Here is a 15,375-nt window from a genome sequence, read left to right on the forward strand (position 1 = left end):
ATTGAAATGCTCCAACCGAGCTTAGTTTGGCAGACTCCTAATACTTGCTGCTGGATTGTAGGGGTGAAATTATGCAGTTAAATATATATTCTACGAATAGTATTGTCATGATACAGGCCTGTATTAGTTAATCAAACAGGCCAAGGTATCATGAGAAATATTTCTGCCAACATCTAAATCAGACACATAACAAGCCTCTTTTCACTATGGTCAGAGGGGTCAGAGCTGTAATGCCCTCCTCCATGCCCTGGCTGATAAGAGCCATTCCATGGGGAGGGGGAAGCCCAAGGAGTGAGAATTTAAAGTTCCAGCAAGACCCTCACAGGTGAAGTGAAGGTCACATATAACGTATACTCAAATATATTTATCCTTACAGAACCCATACCTGTTGTACCAACAGTATAAAAAACTGGTGATGGGTTCAAGGCAATTTCATCTTTCCAACGAGTCCAAACATGACTAGATTTGGTACTCTGTATATTAGATGTGAATATCTGGGCAGGGGCAGGTCACACAGTATAGATGTTTAGTATCTATGGAATCCATGAGAGAATTAATAACCAATGAATATAATATAATCTCTCTCCTATGTTCCAATGGAGAGTTATGGTCATTATATTCTTGGTCCAGTTTCTTCTCACAGGAGGTCATAAAAACTCAATCTGTGTCCTGCTAGGCCACACCCCCTTACATTCCTGAGGGAGGGGGGAGTGTGCAGTTACCTGATGCCCTGAAATCACTAATAAATAGTCAGCTCTTCTGACTAAACTTAGGATTTACTTTGGAGGACCAATTGCGATTGGAAGTTATCCCGTTTGTTTCCCCTTGCCCTTTGGAGTTAAGTATAGGTTTTCCATGTTTTCCTTTTTATTTTACAACTGTTTGTAATTGTATTATTGAATGTATGTCTCTTTTTGTAACATCTTTTTGTATATTGCACTGTTATACCTTTTAAAATATTAAAGAGAATTTAATAAGATTGTCTTTGATGCTTTAAACGAACCTAGCCTGAAAGAGTGTAACTGTGAGCCTTAACCCTCTGCATGCTGAAGTACTTGTTGAGTCAGTAGGAACTAACTGACTATTAGGGATGTAGCGAACATCGGAAAAAAAGTTCGCGAACATATTCGCGAACTTGCGCAAAAATGCGAGCGGTTCGCGAACGGTTCGCGAACCCCATAGACTTCAATGGGAAGGCGAACTTTAACATCTAGAAAAGACATTTCTGGCCAGAAAAATGATTTTAAAGTTGTTTAAAGGGTGCAACGACCTGGACAGTGGCATGCCAGAGGGGGATCAAGGGCAAAAATGTATCTGAAAAATCTGCCTGTGTGTGCTTGGAAGAGATAGTGTAGGGGGAGAGCTGTTAGTGATTTCAGGGACAGATGATAGTAAGTTTGCTGGCTAGTAATCTGCTTGATACTGCTCTGTATTGGAGGGACAGAAGTCTGCAGGGATTTGAGGGACATTTTAGCTTAGGTAGCTTTGCTGGCTAGTAATCTACTGTTCTCTTTAAACAACTGCCATACGTTGACCTTGTAGGCATTGTTTGCCCAGTTTTTTTGGACGCAGCCACTGAAGCACAGTTGCCAGAAAAAATATGCCATATAAATGCTGAAAATAGTCATTTTTCGCCATACGTTGACCTTGTAGACATTGTTTGCCCAGTTTTTTTGGACGCAGCCACTGAAGCACAGTTGCCAGAAAAAATATGCCATATAAATGCTGAAAATAGTAATTTTTCGCCATACGTTGACCTTGTAGACATTGTTTGCCCAGTTTTTTTGGTTGCAGCCACTGAAGCACAGTTGCCAGAAAAAATATGCCACATAAATGCTGAAAATAGTCATTTTTTGCCATATACGTTGAGTCAACGTATGGCAAAAAATGACTATTTTCAGCATTTATATGGCATATTTTTTCTGGCCTCTGTGCTTCAGTGGCTGTGGCCAAAAAAACTGGGCAAACAATGCCTACAAGGTCAACGTATACACTACTACAGCGGTGGATACGGATTACGTAAAATATATGAATGCTGCTTGAAAAAAGTGACTCCGGTGTTTTTTCTGGAGACGGTAATATTATGGATATTTAGACAGAATGGGAACAAGGTCACACAGCTCGATGGCGGGTTGAAGAAAACAGTGTGCAAATAATGCCTACAAGGCCAACGTATACACTACTACAGCGGTGGATACGGATTACGTAAAATATATTATGGCTGCTTGAAAAAAGTGACTCCGGTGTTTTTTCTGGAGACGGTAATATTATGGATATTTAGACAGAATGTGAACAAGGTCACACAGCTCGATGGCGGGTTGAAGAAAACAGTGTGCAAATAATGCCTACAGGGCAAATAATGCCTAAAAGGTCAACTTATACACTACTACAGCGGTAGTAAAATAAAAAAAAGTAAAATAAAAAAAAAATGAATATTAAAAAAAAAAAATTAAAGTTGGTGCTGCTGAACTACTAGGAGCAGCAGATTAGCACACCAGTCCCACTCCCCAACACTGCTAGACTAATAGCACTGGGCTCTTATAGTAGTAGTAGTAGTAGTAGTAGTAAAACAACAAAAAAATAAATAAAAGCAGTCCTTACAAGGACTACTGTTATTGCAGCAGTCAGCAGATGAGATCAGAAGCAGGACAGCTGCCCACTGCAGCTACATACAGAGCACTGCAGTAGAAGGTAGATTACTAGCCAGCAAAGCTACCTAAGCTAAAATGTCCCTCAAACCCCTGCAGACTTCTGTCCCTCCAATAACAGAGCAGTATCAAAACGATTACTAGCCAGCAAACTTTCAACTGTCCCTGAAATCACTAACAGGCAGCAGCTCTCTCCCTACACTATCTCTTCAGCACACACAGGCAGAGTTAAAAAACGCTGCAGGGCTTCGGTTTTTATAGGGAAGGGGAGTGGTCCAGGGGAGAGCTTCCTGATTGGCTGCCATGTACCTGCTGGTCTGGGGTGAGAGGGCAAAAAAAAGCGCCAACAATGGCGAACCCAAAATGGCGAACGTCGCGCGACGTTCGCGAACTTCCGGCGAGCGCGAACACCCGATGTTCGCGCGAACAAGTTCGCCGGCGAACAGTTCGCGACATCTCTACTGACTATAGTGAGTGTTTAATGCATTGGTGTATTGTGAGTTATTACCTGTTAGAGAGAACAGGGGAATAGTCACATTAGGTTTCTATCGCCTGTGAATGATAGATGGTGACAGCGAATGAGTTTTGTGGGTGTTGGTTGGTGTTTGGGGTGCTTTTGTGTTAGTCTAACCTGTGTGCAAGTTGGGTGAGAGACTGAGTGAGTGACCCCTGATAGCCACACCTAAAGTCACGTGCAGTTGGAAGTACCGTGTCCGTGACAAGTATAAAGCATAGATTTTGTCACTAACTGTTGTTGCCCGAATGCTCTGGGACCTGGAAGTTTCTGAATAACAAATCTTTCCATAATCTCGATCATCATACCTAAGTTCACTAGAAAATTGATTTTTTTTTTTTGCTAAACTACAATAAAGGGGCATAACAGCATTGTGTTAAATGTCTTGTTTTTACAAGCAGAGAACAGAAAGGAAAGGGAAGATTGTTCCATACTTACCGTGATCTTCCTTTCCCTGGCCCTCTCCAGGATAGCCCCTCCCCTCTCATCAAGAGAACCCAACTTAATAAATTAGGAGGACTCCCTCCCCTCGGTGTCTGGTACCAAATTCTATGTCTCTAACAACCAACAGAGGGGGGAAACCTGACATGGAGAGGGCCAGGGAAAGGAAGATCACAGTAAGTATGGAACAATCGTCCCTTTCCCCTGGCCCTCTCCATGTCTATACTCCTCGGGATTTAGCAAGCTGCCTGTCCCTGGGTGGGTCAAGTAGAATCACGCAATAATGCAAAATTATTTATTTGTTTGAACAAGCTGATTTCAGAATGCTAGATCCAAATAGTGTATATTCTGAAGATCTGACATCCAACTTATAGTGTGAGATAAATGTGGTTGGAGAAGCCCAAGATGCCGCTTTGCAAATAACTTTCAGGGAGATGCCCGCTTCTGCTGCCCATGAAGCTGCCTGGCCCCTGGTTGAGTGTGCTTTAATCTTATTTGGCACTGTCAGATCTGCCTGAGAATAGGCCTTCTTCATAACCAACCGTATCCAACTGGAGATAGTTGAACTGGCTGCTGCTTCCCCTTTTCTTGCCCCAACTGGCAAGATGAAAAGCCTTTCTGATTTTCTGATTGCTGTAGTTGCTTCGCAATACATTTTGACGTGTTCTGCCACATCCAATTCCTTAAGTTCCGAATCCGGATTCTGATGTGTAAAAGTCGGGACTACAATCTCGTCCTTTAAGTGAAATGGAGAAACCACTTTAGGTTTGAATGTGGGACAAAGTCTAAATACTAGTCTGTCCTGAAAAATGGCCGGACTGTCTTCCGCGAATCTTAGGGCTTGTAGCTTGTAGAAGTTATGGCCACCATGAAAACCACTTTAAGAGTTAGATACCAGAGGGAAATCGAATTCCTGGCCTCAAGCCATTATCCAAACCTGACTGAAGGAATTCCAAGATTTTTGAGGCTGATATAGATTCTATAGATCCTTAATTTGAGTGAGATCAAAATAAATCCCACGTCCTAGCATATCTGTTGCTGGTTGAAGATTTTCTGGACTGTAATAAAGTATGAATGACTCCATTGGAAAGCCCTTAAGCTTCTAGATTTTGCCTTTCAGTCTCCATGCTGTGAGGGCTAGGGATCCCTGATCCGGATGGACAAATGGTCCCTGGATCAATAAGTGTCCTGCTGTTGGAAGTCTCCATGGATGGTCTATTGACAACTGGATCAGGTCTGTGAACCAAGGCCTTCGTGGCCAAGCTGGAGCAATGCAGATTATTTCCTTGATCTTCCTTGATCTTTTGTATCACTTTCGGAATCAGAGGAAGAGGAAGAACAATATAGCCTAAATGGAATTTCCATGATTGAGTCAGGGCATCCACTGCCAATGCTCTCGGATCCCAATTCCTTTTTAAGAACTGAGGGCACTTGGTGTTGCTGGATGATGCCATCAAGTCTATCGAAGGCTGACCCCACTTCTGCACTAGTGCTCTGAAGATTTCCTGGCTCAGTGCCCACTCGTGCCTTTCTGTGAAGTTTCTGCTGAGCAGATATGCTACTACATTCAGCTGACCTGGAACGTAGACCGCTGTAACGTCTATTAAAAAGTCTTCTACCCATTGAAATATGGGTTGGACTTCTTCCAGTAGGCCTAGACTCCTTGTGCCCCCTTGCCTTCTTATAAAGTTTACTGCTGTTATATTGTCCGACTTTATTTTTAGTCTTTTTCCTCTGAGTTGGTCTTGAAAGGAGATACAAGCTTGTCCTATTGCCCTTAACTCCAGGACGTTTGATGGTACGTCTGATAATGGATAGAGCCAACGACCTTGTGCTATTCTGGATCCCAGCTCTGCTCCCCAACCTAGACCTGAGGCGTCTGTGGACATTATGACCCAGGCATCTGGAAATGATTTGGTGCCCCTGTTGAGGTTGTTCCGTTCTTTACACCAAAGCAGAGATGACCTTATCTGTGATGATGTTATCCCTTGGGCCTGTGATTCTCCGTCCCATTGTTGTAAAAACAACATTTGAATAGGTCTCATCCTCCAATGAGCCCATGGGACTAGCCCAATTGAGGAAGACATCCTTCCCAAGATCTTCAGAAATGTCCCTGCCGGGGCTTCTGATGTTGTAATTAGCCTTTCTGCTGATGAAGCCAGAGAGGTCTGTCTCTCCACTGATAACCTCAGATGTCTTGACACAGTCTCTATTGAGGCTCCCAGGTAAGTAATTCTTTGAGTTGGAGTGAGATGATTCTTTGCCTGATTGATAAGCCATCCATGAGCTGACAAGGTTTTCAGACATAGATCCCTTTAGATGATTGCTTGATCCCTTGTTGATTACCGCAAGATTATGTCATCTAAATAGTGGAATAGACGGACCTTCCTCCATCTGAGGTGGGCAACTAAGGTAACCAGGACCTTTGAAAACACCCTCGGGGCTGTTGCTAGCTCGAAGGGTAGACACTTGAATTGGTAATGATGGTCTTCCACCTTGAAGTGGAGAAATTTCTGATCTGCTGTGGTTATGGGGATGTGATAATAGGCATCTCTGATGTCCATGGTGCACCTCCAATCTCCCGGAGATATGGCCAATTTTATTGACTCTATTGACTCCATCTTGAAATGTTGGATTCTCAATACCTTGTTGACACTTCCCAAGTCCAGGATTGGTCTCCATGAGCCTGATGCTTTTTGGATTATGAAGAACCAAGAGTATACTGCTTTTCCTCTCTGGTCTAGTGGAACACGACCTATCACTTGTTGTTTTTCCAACATGACAAGACAAGCTCTTAGAGCCGCCTTCTTGTCGAACATTCATTGGTAACAGAGAAGTTAGAAAGCATGGAAAAGGAGGATTTGTCTTGAATTCCAACTTGTAGCCTTGATTTATGATTCCTAAGACCCATCTGTCTTCTATGGATGCTTCCCAGGCCACCTGAAAAAGGTGTAGTCTTCCCCCTAGAGCAGGCTCCTGGGTTGCACCACCTTCATAATTGCTTACTGGAATTCTCCCCTGCCTTGCCTTTGGGAAGGCAAAAGAAACCTGATTGGCCTGCCTTCCAGCTGTCCTGTCTTGGAGATTCTTTTGCCGGACAAAAAGGCCAACGGTCATAAGGCACAAATCTAGATTTAGCCTGAAGACTTTCCCCTTGCTGGTTGTTACCATGGTTACCGTTTCTTCCTTTGAGGAAGTAACTGACTCTTGCCACCTGAGGCCTTGGAGATTAGATCTTTTTCCAAACAGAACCTGACCTTGAAATGGTAAGGAACATAGAGCCGCTTTAGAAGCCAAGTCTTCTTCCCAAGCCAGCAGCCATAATGCCCTCCTTGCCGAGACTGATAGAGCCAAGGACCTGGATGCAAACAGATCTGGTCTACCGAAGAATTTACGAGAAATACCGATCCTAGCTACAACTCCTTAAGACCTTCAAGGATCTCCGATGTCTCACGGCCTTAAGAGGATCTTAAGGCCGCATCCAGGCCAGCCAGACCTCTAATGCCTTTGCTACTGATAGGTTAGCAATTGCTGGTTTGAGACCTTCCCCAGCAGTGGAAAATATTCTCTTTAGATCTGCATCCAATCTTTTATCCATTGGGTCTTTCATAACCGCATGATCCTCAATGGGTAACATTGTAGCATCCACTTTTGGCATGGTGCAAAATTCTCTGACCTCCTCCTCTTTAAACGGATATAGCTTATTGCTTCTGGATTGCAATGTGATGCGTTTAGAAGGGATATCCCACTCAGTTTTTATCAGCTCCATTACTTCCTTATGTAATGGAAAGGTCTGCCCCTTCAATTTTGAGCATGGCAAAAAGGATGTCGAAGTAGACGCTTGACTCTCATCCTCTAATAACAATGACGCCCTTACTGCCCTGATCAAGGGTTGAATTAGAGTGAAATCAAAGGAAGATTGAACTTCCTCTTCTTCTTCAGATGATAGAGATAATTGGTCATCTGCAACTTGCATCCACAGAGTCATCCGGCTCCAGGTCTAACTCCACCTGAGGGGTTTTTGATGTAGATGCCGTAGCACTAGAAATTTCTTTAGCCACTGCTTCCTTTTCCAGGCTAGGATTCCTGCACTAGAACCTGCCTCTATGCCCAATGCCACTGTAAGGCATGATTGGCATAATTTCTTGTCCTGTAATGGAGGATTTGCACAACCCATGCAAGTAATGTTTGAGATCTTCTGGACATCCTCGTAGTCCTCAGGTAACTCCTTGGACCTTTCTTTTGATCTGGACGATCTCATGATGGCACTATAACCAGAAAATACACATGGTAATATAAGTGCTCCAAACCATTCTTAATGTTTTTTTTTACCTCAACCAGGGGAAGAAGACTTATTTGGGGTGGCAGCTGGGACACGACAGGGCTCAAAAAAAAATCTGCAAAAACAAGGCAGAGATAAACCCCATATTAAGAATCTGGGCGTGCTTTAATAAAAAAAAAAAACAGTGAACAGCCCCTCAGCTATCGGACACCCTTGGAGAGGCAGGCCGATTGAAGCCTAGGAACAGGGAGACACAGCAGGACTATCGCAGCGTCCCCTTGAGGTAGGCAAAAAACCCTTGTCTCTGGGACGTAATCAGCCCCTGCTCCTTTCCCTGAAAATAGTAGGCTCCTGTACTCAGGAGCCAAGAGGGAAAAGAACCCAAAAAAAGACACCTAATTTATTACGTTGGGGGTTGGGTTCTCTTGATGAGAGGGGAGGGGCTATCCCGAGGAGTATAGACATGGAGAGTGCCAGGGGAATAAATAATTGCAATTACATTGCAAATGTTGAAAGGCCAGGCCAATACAGTGGCTCTGGATGCAGACGCTGATTCAAGCAAAGGGGGTTGATTCTTGGCTTGTGTTTATCTGCAGGCTGAGAATTAGCCAAAAGTGGCCATTAGAATTTCTTTCATTATGCAAAAGCACTTTTTTGGTGAATAGTCCAGTTAAAGGAGAACTAAACCTAAAAAAAAATATGGCTAGAAATGCCATATTTAATTTACTGAACCAGCCTAAATGTTCAGCATCTCTATAGTAATAATGATCCAGGCCTTCAAAGTTGTCGAAGGAGTTTCTCATCTTGGATTTTGTGACAAGCACATGGTCAGTGTGCTCTGGGCAGCTATTGAGAAGCTAAGCTTAGGGGATATCATAAATCACAAGATATAAGTTAAAAAGTGCTGAATTCCCATGGTATATGACATCAAACATTTATTAATAAAAAGCATTATTATGCACTTACAGAATATTTACTTGTAAAATAAGGCACACCAAATGTATCATTAAACAGGAACGGGGTTTCATGAAAGCTAATGCTACAGGACTGATTGTGCTGGTTTCTGAGCTGCCATGTTCAAATAATGTGAATTATTCACTAATCAGCCTTATATTGTAAAATGTACTATATACATAGTTACATAGTTAAATTGGGTTGAAAAAAGACAAAGTCCATCAAGTTCAATTCAACCCCTCCAAATGAAAACCCTGCATCCATACACACACCCCTCTCTACTTTTAATTAAATTCTATATACCCATACCTATACTAACTATAGAGCTTAGTTTCACAATAGCCTTTGATATTATGTCTGTCCAAAAAATCATCCAAGCCACTCTTAAAGGCATTAAGTGAATCAGCCATCACAACATCACCCGGCAGTGCATTCCACAACCTCACTGTCCTGACTGTGAAGAACCCCCTATGTTGCTTCAAATGAAAGTTCTTTTCTTCTAGTCTAAAGGGGTGGCCTCTGGTACGGTGATCCACTTTATGGGTAAAAAGGTCCCCTAATATTTGTCTATAATGTCCTCTGATGTACTTGTAAAGTGTAATCATGTCCCCTCGCAAGCGCCTTTTTTCCAGAGAAAACAACCCCAACCTTGACAGTCTACCCTCATAATTTAAGTCCTCCATCCCTCCAACCAATTTAGTTGCACGTCTCTGCACTCTCTCCAGCTCATTTATATCCCTCTTAAGGACTGGAGTCCAAAACTGCACTGCGTGCAGGAATGGCGTTTCATCACCCCATTTTGGACTCCAGTCCTTAAAAGGGATATAAATGAGCTGGAGAGAGTGCAGAGACGTGCAACTAAATAGGGATGTCGCGGACTGTTCGCCGGCGAACATCGACTGTTCGTGCTCGCCGAATGTTCGCGAACGTCGCGCGACGTTCGCCATTTTGGGTTCGCCTTACCTGGCGCTTTTTTTTGACCTCTCACCCCAGACCAGCAGATACATGGCAGCCAATCAGGAAGCTCTCCCTCCTGGACCACCCCCACACCCCCTGGACCACTCCCCTTCCATATATAAACTGAAGCCCTGCAGCGTTTTTTCATTCTGCCTGTGTGTGCTTGCAAGAGCTAGTGTAGGGAGAGAGCTGTTACTGATTTCACTGATTTCTTTGAGGGACAGTTGATAGTAAGTTTGCTGGCTAGTAATCTACTTGATACTGCTCTGTATTGGAGGGACAGAAGTCTGCAGGGATTTGAGGGACATTTTAGTTTAGGTAGCTTTGCTGGCTAGTAATCTACCTTCTACTGCAGTGCTCTGTATGTAGCTGCCTGCTGTGGGCACTGATCTCTTCTGATCTCATCTGCTGACTGCTGTAATAACCCAATAGTCCTTGTAAGGACTGCTTTTATTTTCTTTTTTGTTGTTTTACTTTGCTACTTTAACAGCCCAGTGCTATTAGTCTAGCTGTGTTGGGGAGTGGGACTGGTGTGCTGCTGTGCTGCTCCTAGTAGTTCAGCAGCAGCAACCCAAGAATTTTTTTTTTTTTAATATACATATATTTTTTTTTTCTTTTACTTATCTTACTGTTCTTTAACGTGTACAGTGCTGTTGCTGTTCTTCATAGTAGTGCACCAATAGTAGTGCACTTGCAGGCATTATTTGCCCAGTGTGTTCTTCAAACAACAACCATCTAGCTGTGTGAGCTTGTTCACATTCTGTCTAAATATCAATAATAATACCGTCTCCAGAAACACCACCCGAGTGACGTTTTTCAGGCAGCAATAATATATTCCGTATCCACTGCTGTAGTAGTGTATACGTTGACCTTGTAGGCCTTGTTTGCCCAGTGTGTTCTTCATCTTCAAACAACTCCCATCTAGCTGTGTGAGCTTGTTCACATTCTGTCTAAATATCAATAATAATACCGTCTCCAGAAACACCGCCTGAGTGACGTTTTTCAAGCAGCAATAATATATTCCGTATCCACTGCTGTAGTAGTGTATACGTTGACCTTGTAGGCATTGTTTGCCCAGTGTGTTCTTCATTTTCAAACAACGGCCATCTAGCTGTGTGAGCTTTTTCACATTCTGTCTAAATATCAATAATAATACCGTCTCCAGAAACACCACCTGAGTGACGTTTTTCAAGCAGCAATAATATATTCCGTATCCACTGCTGTAGTAGTGTATACGTTGACCTTGTAGGCATTGTTTGCCCAGTGTGTTCTTCATTTTCAAACAACGGCTATCTAGCTGTGTGAGCTTTTTCACATTCTGTCTAAATATCAATAATAATACCGTCTCCAGAAACACCACCGGAGTGACGTTTTTCAAGCAGCAATAATATATTCCGTATCCACCACTGCTGTAGTGTATACGTTGACCTTGCAGGCATTATTTGCCCAGTGTGTTCTTCAAACCACTGCCACTTAGCTGTGTGAGCTTTTTCACATTCTGTCTAAATATCAATAATAATACCGTCTCTAGAAACACCACCCGAGTGACGTTTTTCAGGCAGCAATAATATATTCCGTATCCACTGCTGTAGAAGTGTATACGTTGACCTTGTAGGTATTGTTTGCCCAGTGTGTTCTTCATTTTCAAACAACGGCCATCTAGCTGTGTGAGCTTGTTCACATTCTGTCTAAATATCAATAATAATACCGTCTCCAGAAACACCGCCTGAGTGACGTTTTTCAAGCAGCAATAATATATTCCGTATCCAGAGAGGCAGGAGGAGAATAAGACTTAGAAGAAGCAGGGAGGACAGCTCGCAGGGAACAGCAGGGCAACAACATGTATCGGCACCTGTGGTCAGCCGGCCAACGCACCCGCCATTGCCGCCAACGCCGCCGACTTCTACTGTTACCGCCAGATTGCCAGCCTCAAAAAGGTCAGCAGTGTGGGATTTTTTTAATGTGTGTGCCTCTGACAAAAGCGTTGTAATTTGCAATGAGTGCAGTCAGAAACTGAGTCTTGGGAAGCCCAACAGCCACATAGGTACAACTTCTATGCGAAGGCACATGAACGGCAAGCACAAAGCACTTTGGGAGCAACACCTCAAAGGCAACAGGCAAACTAAAAGCCACCCTCCTTCTGGTCCAGCATCTTACTGCTCTACCTCTGCTGTCCTTGACCCGTCTGAACCACCCTCCACTCCGCCTTCCACCTTGACCACCAGTTCCCATTCCCAGTCATCTGCCCCCAGCCAAGTTTCTGTGAGGGCCATGTTTGAGCGTAAGAAGCCAATGTCTGCGAGTCACCCCCTTGCCCGGCGTCTGACAGCTGGCTTGTCCGCACTCTTAGCCCGCCAGCTTTTACCATACCAGCTGGTGGACTCTGAGGCCTTCCGCAAATTTGTAGCAATTGGGACACCGCAGTGGAAGGTACCCAGCCGCAATTTTTTTTCAAAAAAGGGAATACCACACCTGTACCACCATGTGCAGAGCCAAGTCACCGCATCTCTGTCACTTAGTGTTGGGCCAAAGGTCCATATGACTACTGACGCATGGTCCTCCAAGCATGGTCAGGGCAGGTATGTCACCTACACTGCCCCACTGGGTGAACTTGGTAATGGCTGGGAAGCAGGGAATGTGTGGCTCAACAACAACAGTGGAGTTGGTGTCACCGCCACGGATTGCACGCGGTTCTGCCACCACCTCTACTCCTCCTTCGCTCTCTACCTCGTCTTCTTCCTCTTCTTTGTCCTCTGCTGCTGGGTCCTCCTCCTCCACACCTGTGCACCCCCAGCTCCCCCTAGGCTATTCGACGTGCCAGGTACGCCGTTGTCATGCTGTCTTGGGGATGACGTGCCTGGAAAGCAGAAACCATACCGGATCTGTACTCCTGTCATCTCTGCAGTCACAGGCCGATCGGTGGCTGACCCCACACCAACTGAAGATCGGAAAAGTGGTGTGTGACAACGGAAGCAATCTGTTAGCAGCACTGAGACTGGGCAATTTAACACATGTGCCCTGCATGGCACATGTTCTGAATTTAATAGTCCAACGTTTTGTTTCGAAGTACCCAGGATTCCAGGACGTTCTCAGGCAGTCCAGGAAGGTGTCGGCCCATTTCAGACAGTCCTACACAGCCATGGCACGCCTTGCTGACATTCAGCAGCGGTACAACATGCCAGTCAGGCGTTTGATTTGCGACAGCCAGACTCGCTGGAATTCAACGCTCCTCATGTTGGAACGTCTGCTGCAACAACAAAGAGCCGTCAACGAATACCTGTTTGAACTGGGTGGTAGGACTGGATCTGCAGAGCTGGGGATTTTTTTACCCCGTTACTGGGTGCTTATGCGCGATGCCTGCAGGCTCATGCGCCCTTTTGAAGAGGTTACAAATATGGTCAGTCGCACCGAAGGCACCATCAGCGACCTAATACCCTTTGCTTTCTTCCTGGAGCGTGCCGTGCGACGAGTGACAGATGAGGCTGTAGACCAGTGTGACGAGGAGCAGGAAGCGCACGATTTCTGGTCGGAATCACCAGAACGAACCCAGGCACCTGCTGCAACGCAGGGAGAGGTGTCAGAAGTGGAGTCAGAGGAGGAAGGTGGCTTTGTGGAGGAGGAGGACCAACAGGAGCAGGCTTCCCAGGGGGCTAGTGGTGACCTTTTGGGGACCCCTGGTCTTGTACGTGGCTGGGGGGAGGAGACCGTGGATGATGCAGTCCTTGATAACGAGGAAGCGGAGATGGATACCTCTGCATCCAACCTTGTGAGAATGGGGTCTTTCATGCTGTGATGCCTGTTGAAGGACCCCCGTATCAAGAGGCTTAAGGAGAAGGACCTGTACTGGGTCGCGACTCTACTAGACCCTCGGTACAAGCATAAAGTGGCAGAAATGTTACCAACATACCACAAGTCTGAAAGGATGCTGCATTTACAAACCAGCCTGCAAAACATGTTGTACAATGCTTTTAAGGGTGATGTCACTTCAGGAACTCATCAACATTCCAGGGGCAGAGGTGCCAGTAATCCTGCCACGAGCGCACCTGCAAGGACAAAGCACTTTGGCCACTCTGTAACGTCAGACATGCAAATGTTTTTTTGTCCAAGGCAGCGGCAGAACCCTTCTGGATCCACCCTCAAAGAACGCCTCGACCGGCAGGTAGCGGACTACCTGGCATTAACTGCAGATATCGACACTCTGAGGAGCGATGAACCCCTGGACTACTGGGTGCGCAGGCTTGATCTGTGGCCAGAGCTGTCACAATTTGCCATGAACCTCTTGTCTTGCCCCGCCTCAAGTGTCCTCTCAGAAAGGACCTTCAGTGCAGCAGGAGGGATTGTAACTGAGAAGAGAACTCGCCTAGGTCACAAAAGTGTGGATTACCTGACCTTTATTAAAATGAATGAGGGGTGGATCTCGGAGGGTTACTGCACGCCGGAAGACTTGTTCTGAGTTTCTGATTCTGACTCCCCATGCAGCTGTCCTTCTCTGCACGCCTCATGACTCCACACACAGCTGTCCTTTAGCGTCCTCCTCCCTCCACCACCGTTACAAACTAGGGTGCAAACCCTACTGGTTTAATTTGAATCCAGGTAAATCCTGAGTTTTTCTGGCCTCTGTGCTTCAGTGGCTGTGACAAAAAAAAAAACTGAATATTTTCAGCATTTATATGGCATATTGTTTCTGGCCTCTGTGCTTCAGTGGCTGTGACAAAAAAAAGGAATATTTTCAGCATTTATATGGCATATTGTTTCTGGCCTCTGTGCTTCAGTGGCTGTGAAAAAAAAAAATGAATATTTTCAGCATTTATATGGCATATTGTTTCTGGCCTCTGTGCTTCAGTGGCTGTGACAAAAAAAAGGAATATTTTCAGCATTTATATGGCATATTGTTTCTGGCCTCTGTGCTTCAGTGGCTGTGACAAAAAAAAGGAATATTTTCAGCATTTATATGGCATATTTTTTCTGGCCTCTGTGCTTCAGTGGCTGTGACAAAAAAAAATGAATATTTTCAGCATTTATATGGCATATTTTTTCTGGCCTCTGTGCTGCAGTGGCTGTGACAAAAAAAATGAATATTTTCAGCATTTATATGGCATATTGTTTCTGGCCTCTGTGCTTCAGTGGCTGTGACAAAAAAAAGGAATATTTTCAGCATTTATATGGCATATTGTTTCTGGCCTCTGTGCTTCAGTGGCTGTGACAAAAAAAAGGAATATTTTCAGCATTTATATGGCATATTGTTTCTGGCCTCTGTGCTTCAGTGGCTGTGACAAAAAAAAGGAATATTTTCAGCATTTATATGGCATATTTTTTCTGGCCTCTGTGCTGCAGTGGCTGCGACAAAAAAAAATTAATATTTTCAGCATTTATATGGCATATTTTTTCTGGCCTCTGTGCTGCAGTGGCTGCGACAAAAAAAAATTAATATTTTCAGCATTTATATGGCATATTTTTTCTGGCCTCTGTGCTGCAGTGGCTGCGACAAAAAAATTTTATATTGTTTGCATTTATATGGCATATTTTTTCTGGCCTCTGTGCTTCAGTGGCTGCGACAAAAAAAAATTCTATTGTTAGCA

At 44.4% G+C, this 15,375-nt stretch overlaps 1 pseudogene; it reads right to left on the minus strand.

Moving 5' to 3' along the window:
* The window catches only part of LOC108704104, a 156,892-nt pseudogene that overhangs the window by 50,080 nt on the left and 91,437 nt on the right, over nt 1-15,375 (minus strand).

The sequence above is a fragment of the Xenopus laevis genome, chromosome 1S (assembly GCF_017654675.1).
Source record: "Xenopus laevis strain J_2021 chromosome 1S, Xenopus_laevis_v10.1, whole genome shotgun sequence".
Taxonomy (NCBI): Eukaryota; Metazoa; Chordata; class Amphibia; order Anura; family Pipidae; genus Xenopus; species Xenopus laevis.